The sequence below is a fragment of the Panicum virgatum genome, chromosome 1N, assembly GCF_016808335.1.
Source record: "Panicum virgatum strain AP13 chromosome 1N, P.virgatum_v5, whole genome shotgun sequence".
NCBI classification, from domain to species: Eukaryota; Viridiplantae; Streptophyta; class Magnoliopsida; order Poales; family Poaceae; genus Panicum; species Panicum virgatum.
This window is the reverse complement of record NC_053145.1, coordinates 8571488-8578511: the sequence shown is the minus strand read 5'-3', so window position 1 is coordinate 8578511 and position 7024 is coordinate 8571488. Positions and strand designations below refer to the sequence as shown.

General features: G+C 47.6%; 2 long non-coding RNA genes across 2 annotated transcripts; both read left to right on the top strand.

Annotated features, from left to right (window-relative positions):
• Positions 1-3601, top strand: LOC120653932. The gene is made up of 3 exons (XR_005666900.1): positions 1-375; positions 1611-1725; positions 2683-3601. It is a non-coding gene; the product is annotated as an uncharacterized LOC120653932 (long non-coding RNA).
• Positions 3602-6456: 2855 nt separating this feature from the next.
• LOC120653931 lies at positions 6457-7024 on the top strand. Its single transcript, XR_005666899.1, has 2 exons — positions 6457-6701; positions 6813-7024. It is a non-coding gene; the product is annotated as an uncharacterized LOC120653931 (long non-coding RNA).

Here is a 7024-nt window from a genome sequence, read left to right as displayed (position 1 = left end):
TTTGGAGGAATACATCTCATAATTCATTTCTAAAAAAACTAGGGTGGAAGATGAAGAGAGAAATCAGGGGAGGGGCAACTGAAGGGGGCCCACATTGTGTCTGCTGGGGTGGGCTGTCGGTGAACTGTGTGTAGAGCATAACCACCTTCCCTGCTAGTACAGTGGTAATAAACACTCTCACCTACACCCATGGCTGCCACATTTATTTGTGGGGCAACCCTGAGTTGATCCAGTCTCCTATAGTTTATTAGTTGTTTATGTAGGGTTAATGTACACCTATTTTGGATTAACTTCGTCACCCTTTCCAGAGCTACTGGGGCCAATCATATAGTTGAGTGCCATTGGACGCATGGACACAACTGCACAACATATATGGTACGACTTATGTTGAAAAATTTTGTAGTATAATATTTTGTGCATTTTTTTCGAGATTGGGTCTTCAAATCTCTTTTGCTTCATTTGGAATATCTTGTTGTGTTGCATCAGCTAGTTTTGTTCTCTTGAATATAAGTATATAATTGGATGTTGAAAGGAATGGTTCTTGAAGTTGAGTATAGATTGTGTTTAGAGTGATTTCAGTGAGACCTGTAAGAGAATTGACAAGTTTGCCTTTGCCCTGGGATGTTAGCTCTGGAATTGCTTGGAGTTGGTTGGCATTTACTTGTCTGAGGTAGCTGCAGGTACAGGCTGGTGATGACGATGGTGTGTGCTAGGTGTTGATCAATGTTTGTTCTATGAAATATGAAGGCATATTAGAGTTTTTTGCTGACACTGTGGACAATTATTTGAATATAGTCTAACTTGTTATTCGGTGGAGAATTTGATAATATATTTAACATTTGCCTTTTGCAATATTTTTCACATGGAAATTAAGCAGCAGAAAAGGAATACCATTGGGCAATAGTTCTCTTTGACTTTATATACATAACTTCACTTGTTGTTCATTGAAGAATTCATGTTGCTTGAATTTGCAGGAAATATTTGAACTTGGCTGTCTTTTGTTAATTTCTGAAATTACTCGTAGCTTTATAGTCTGACATAGTTTGACAACTGTTTATAATAAGTCTAGATCCTTTGCTATATCCATACATTCTGAGTGATTTTGGGGTTCTTTGAAATAAAGGGAGCTCGAGTCTTTGCCCAAAATGTTTTATTGCCTGTTTGCCACTTTGCACACTTGAATGTTGTGTTTGCTCTTGCCCGCAACTTTCCTGTTTGAGTGCTTTCCTGAAAAACTGTTGCCATTTCGTTTTGGGGTATAATTTCGCATCTTCATGGGTTTTGACTTATGCATGGTTATAGAAGTTAAGAAGTCACACTTTGGAATATTCTATGCTCTCATTAACATGCATACTTTTTTCTGAAAATGAAAAAGAACTTGCATTTGGTGCACTCGTAGTATTTACATAGTCATTTGCGTGAATGGGGTACTAAACCTTCCTACGATGCCAAAACTGAAGCGTCGATCTGCGATAAATCAGTGAGCTGAGTCATATTTCACCTTGCAAGGAACTGTCCCCCTTGCTGCATCAGTTAAGCAGTGTAAAATAAAAAGTGAATCGAATTGATGGAAGTTCGTTGCCCTTGTCCACTCAATTAATGGGAAACAGGTACCTGCTGTACATCTACGGTGTTGGCTCCACAGGCATGTGTCAGTCGGTCATTTCTTGCTGGATCCTATGATAAGAAGCTTCGGTGAGATCTTGTCTTCTGACACTGTCTCAGGTACGTACACCCTTTCTCACACATTGTGCTAAGGTACCTTTAAGATGCTGGCACATGAGTCAGAAGAATAGAGGATGTAGTAATGTTGCAATAAAAGGGTTATTGCATTTGAATGAAGCTCTTGCATGCTTTCAGCCAGATATCTCGGGTTTGAATCTTTGTTTCCCCTTTCATCTCATCAATAACGTTAGAAAAGTTTGTTTGGTCTTGTCTGATGTAGCGGACAGAGGGATAAGTTCTTTATGGGACCATATATGACTAAGCTGGGCTCCAGAAATCATTTCCGGCAAAATCATGGACCTTAGCGAGGTGCCGGAAGCTGTTTGATTTTCCTTTTTTTTTTCTTCATGAGGCAGGCCTTCAGTAGCCCAGACATGAGAAATGCATGGTAGTAGAATGTACTCCCTGTGTTTCACAGTAATGGCCAATAACACAGATAAGCTACAGCATCATAGGATAGATAAATCTCTGACAAACCAGTGCTTGGAAAACGTTGGTGCATGTCTTCTTTACCATGTAGTCCAGTCTATGCCATTCGCACTAATGACATCTCCCTTCCTGGAACGCTAAGAAGTGCTGGCCGACACGCTTGCCACAAAAAAAAAACAATCTCCTAATGTGGCGATGCAGAGATGGCTACATGAAACAGAGTCAGAAAGACCATCAGTCTTGACACGGGCCCAGGTGGTTGGGTACTTTCCAATCTCACACTAGCATTACTCTCCCGCACGTCTAATCTACACATGATTAGAAAGCCGGCCCCGGCCGGCCGTCCTATGCCTGGATCAGTTAGATCTGAACTGAGCATCAAAGTGTGGTTTGGTGAAAGGAAAAAAAGAAAAGAAGGGCAAGTAGTTGGATGTGTGGTTACCTGTGCCGTAACTGCACGGCTTGCCCTAGCGACTTCTTTGCGATCTTTCTAACAATCTTCTCTCTCTCTCTCTTTTAACTTTGCAGAAGTGAGTTTCCTGTTATCTTCCCCATGGAAAGGCGAAGGTGCAAGGACAAATCTGGGGACAGCGCAATAAAGCTGGCTTTAATCGCTCGGATCAACTCCAACCGTAAGCTTTCTCGTGCGTGTGGATGAGGCGAGCTCCAGACGAGCCCACCACTGTGACCACTCCACACTGGAGACTAGAGTACAATACAGGACCTTCCCTCGGCTCCTCGGCGGTCGGAACTGCCCTTCGGTCTGAGCCCGGAAAACTCAGCCTGGGCCCGGGTCAGCCGGTCAGGTGGTGTGCGAGCGCCTTCTTCATGTGCAGGTTTTGCTGCACTGGTGCCCACATACATGCGCGCGGTAAGCCGGTAACTATCGTGCCAGAGATCCCATGGGAGCTAAAAAGTTTTTATATCTATCTAGGCCTTCGCGATTGTAGCACGTGCAGTATAGCACTACTAGAAAACAGACCAAAGATCCAGGCTAAAAGTACCACTTGTTGTATGAACCGGTACTAATATAAGGCATCAGCACCGGCTGCAACACTAGCCGGTACTATTGGCCTGCGCCGAGCGCTAGCAAGATGCGCCACGGCACAAACCGGTGCCAATGCACTGACAAAATCACCGGGTAATGCTATGAGCCGGTACCAAATGGTCGATGCATCAATAGCACCGGGTGGAGGCACGACCCGGCGCTATTGGTGCAGACATTGGTACCGGGTCACGCCATAACCCGGTGTCAGTGCATGCCTTAGATATAGGTACCGGTTGGTGGCAATTGAAAACACGTCTTTTGGCATTGGTTGAAAGAATTACCCGGCACCAAAACATGGCCGTCCAGTTTGGCTCCGCGATATTTTAAGTCCCTGTTCATTCATCTCTCACGTCGATCTCTCATTCTCTCGTCTCTCTCATCTCTCATTCTCTACCTCTCATCTCTCCCACCTTATCTCCCGCGGCCGCGGAAAGGGGCGCGCGGGGCGCCGCCGCCGCGGAGGGGCGCGCCGGCCGGCGGGGGACGACTCCTCCTCGGGCTCGTCGTCGGACGTGGAGGACCCGCAGCTCGAGCTCCCGGCGCGCGGAGGCGGAGCTCCTCCGTTCACGCACGTCGCGCCTCGTCCGCTCGAGCTCCCAGGCGCACACCCGGCGAGAGGGCCGCCGTGCCTCCTCCGCCCGTTCGGGCACCCGGCGCCGCCCCCCGCGGCCGGCTCGACCTGGACCCGTGCCGCTTCCGCTTCCAACTCGGGGTCGGTGTTGGCGGCCGCCGATAGGTTCGTGCTCGAGCTCGATTCGGTCAGTCAGGCCATGGGCCACTCCGTCGCCGGTGATGGTTCGCCAACCGTTCCTCGTCTTCTTCTTCCTTGCAGGCTGGTGACGGCGAGCGCAGATGGGGTGGCGCCGCTCTCCCGGGGGAGATCTACAACGCGCTCAAGGCGATCCGACCCCGCCTGGCCCGCGCCGACCTGCTGCGAGCCTACGGCGCACTCGTTCGCGACGACCGCCAGTTCAGGTCGCTCATGGCGCTGCCGGAGGACATGAGGAGGGACTGGCTGCTCATGGAGGTCCCGGACCGGGGGCATTGTTTCTTTTTTTCTTATTTTTTTAAATAGAGATGCATGTGGGATTATAGATTGTGAATGATTTTTTGAATGATTTGTCGGATCTATGAGTATTTTTTTTGGATCAATTCAATATTTTGTTGTTGATTCTTTTGAATGAATCTCTACTGCAAGTAGAGGATGGGATGCTAGTGGAGGATGGGAGGGGAATGTGAGAGAGTGCAAGCAACAGAACGGGAGATGATGAGAGAGAACGGGCTTAGCTGCCTTACGGGTGTAGCTGCCTTTGGTACCGGTTGGAATTCCAACCGGTACCAAAGGTGGCTTTAGGTACCGGGTGATTTACCCGGTGTCAAAGTCAGATCCTATTGGTCTCACTTTGGGGGCACCGGTTGAAAAACCGGTACCTAAGCTTGTTTCCAACTGGTGCTAAGAGCTCTTTTTCTAGTAGTGTAGTCCGGAAATTTGGTACACATGGTTGCAGCAAGGGGGCTTCAGGCTTGTATGACAAATAAGCTCATCACAACATCAGAAGTACTACGTCCCAACCAAGTCTATACCGTGTAGTAGCTACAAGAACGAACCTTGTAAATAGGAGAAGCTCAAGTCTCTCCATGCTATCTGGACAATCCCAATCATGTTTGTCATGTCATATAGACATTACTCAAAGAAACTATATTTTTAGTGGATGGTTTCTTCCAAACAAATTTTCATCTAATCACCTATCTTCACTCACCTTTCCTCTAATTACATATATCTCCTCTTTTTTCATGGTTCTCGCGTAGAATTAGTTCCTTGCGTGAGAAAATTTTCTTCTATCTTTTCTCATCTCCCCATGCTAACGCTCTTGCCGCATTCGCTTTTAGCTTTTTTTCTTATACGGTAACATATTTGGTGAAATATAAACTAGCTGAGATGAAGGATTGGAGCTGTTCTTAGTCAATAATCCATCAGATATGGTCTGCAAGCACCAGCGAGCACGCACCCAGGGCCCAAAAATGGCCTGATATATTGGACCATGCATGTAGTTCAGTGGGCTGCCCAAAAGGCTCTAAAGGTTCGGTCTCTAATATGTTGCGTACTTGCATATAGATAATCTGAACAGTGTGTGCAGAGCATTTTTTTCCTTCCCTTTTGATCCATTTGCATAGTTTTGCATAGCTCTAAGAGAAGGTAAGGAATCCAGAGAGAACTTGCATTGCTTGCAGGTAAACAACAAGCTAAGGCTAGCTTCTAGCTAGACACTAGCACGCAGACAACGGCGGAACCAGGGGGGGCTAGCAGGGGCCACGGGCCCCCCTAAGGCTGAAAAAAAAAATTTGAACCTTCCTTTTTTTTGCAGTATATAACAAATAATTAGATAAGTGATTCTACAACAAATTCAATATCTAGTAGCTCACGTTGTATTTTCAATTAAAATCAAGTACATAGTCTAAGAGGCAATAACTACAAGCAAAAAGTAGTCTGTTTTGCATAGCTTCCTCACCGACTTTTGATGAAAGCTCTATCAAAATATCATTTTCAAAATGATTTTATCATGGGAGCCGTGAATAAAGCCATAAAACGGCTTTGCCTGCGAGCAAAAAATTGTGGCTTCTCGCGGCTACCATGATCCTAGGCGACTGAAGCCGTTTTAGGAAACAATTTTTTAACACAACTTCAGTTTCTACTTCATCAAAAAACTGTACCAGAGCTATTTTAGGAGGAGCCGCAGCGGCGCAGCCAGGGTTAACGCTACGTACAGTTTGCCTGGTACCGATGCACCAGGGTAATGAAAAATTTAGCACTAGCTAGACTTGCATTTACCATGTATTGTTAATTTTTTTTATGGTCTTTAACGGTTGCACCATGATAATTTTAGAGGTAGCTTCGCCCCTAGCCGCAGACATGGCACATAGACTCTGAATCGTTTTTGCAATGGTCATATGTTGGCTTAGCCTCTTGGCCCCCCCTTCAAAAATTTTCTGGTTCCGCCGCTGCACGCAGATGCTATGCAAGTAGCTGAGAACTGAGAGTCGTTAAGCCTGATTAGCCCTGCTAGTGGGACGGGTCGTTTTGGGTTTTTTGGGTCGGATACTGAGATGAGTCTTATTGGTATCTGAGATGGGTCTTATTAGTATGAGTGAAAATATGTTCTAGGAGGTATCGGGTCGGAGCGGGTTGGGTCTTTACCGAGTGCAGGTTGGGTGCGGGTTGAGTGCGGGTCTTGACCAGGCGTGGGCAACTCGTGACTCCTCACAAGTCCTCCCGTTCCTCGCTGGGCAGGGAGGCTCCGCCGCCACCCTCCTCCCCGGCCTCCCTCCACTCCGGTCACCCTCCTCGCTGGCCTCCGTGTCGGCCACTGTACCCGCCGTCCGCCGGCCGCCCTACCACCGGCCGCGCCGGCCGCCCTTCGCACCGTCCACACCGACCGCCCTCCACGCCGGCCACCCTCCACGCCGTCCGCGCCCTTCCAGCCCCTGCCCCTTCACCCAGGTGATTGCTCTGATTTTGCCCCGTCGGCGCCCCTCCGACCCTCCCGGCCCCCATCTCTTTCTGCGCATTTCAAGTCCATCCCCTTCTCATCTTCTTTTCCCTTCTTGATAGGGTTTGATTTGGCTGTCTGCGAGAGCGGGTGATTGGCCTTGCGGCTCGCAAAAGAGGTCCAGATCGACAACCACCGTGGGCAGCTCTGTCGAGTTCAGCTACAAGGTAACCATTACTGCTTTAGAGTAGATCGACAAACACGTTGTCTGTATTTGTCACAGCTACTTCCGGATTCTGTAAAGCTATTTGTGTGCGATCAATCTTTTTCTGTA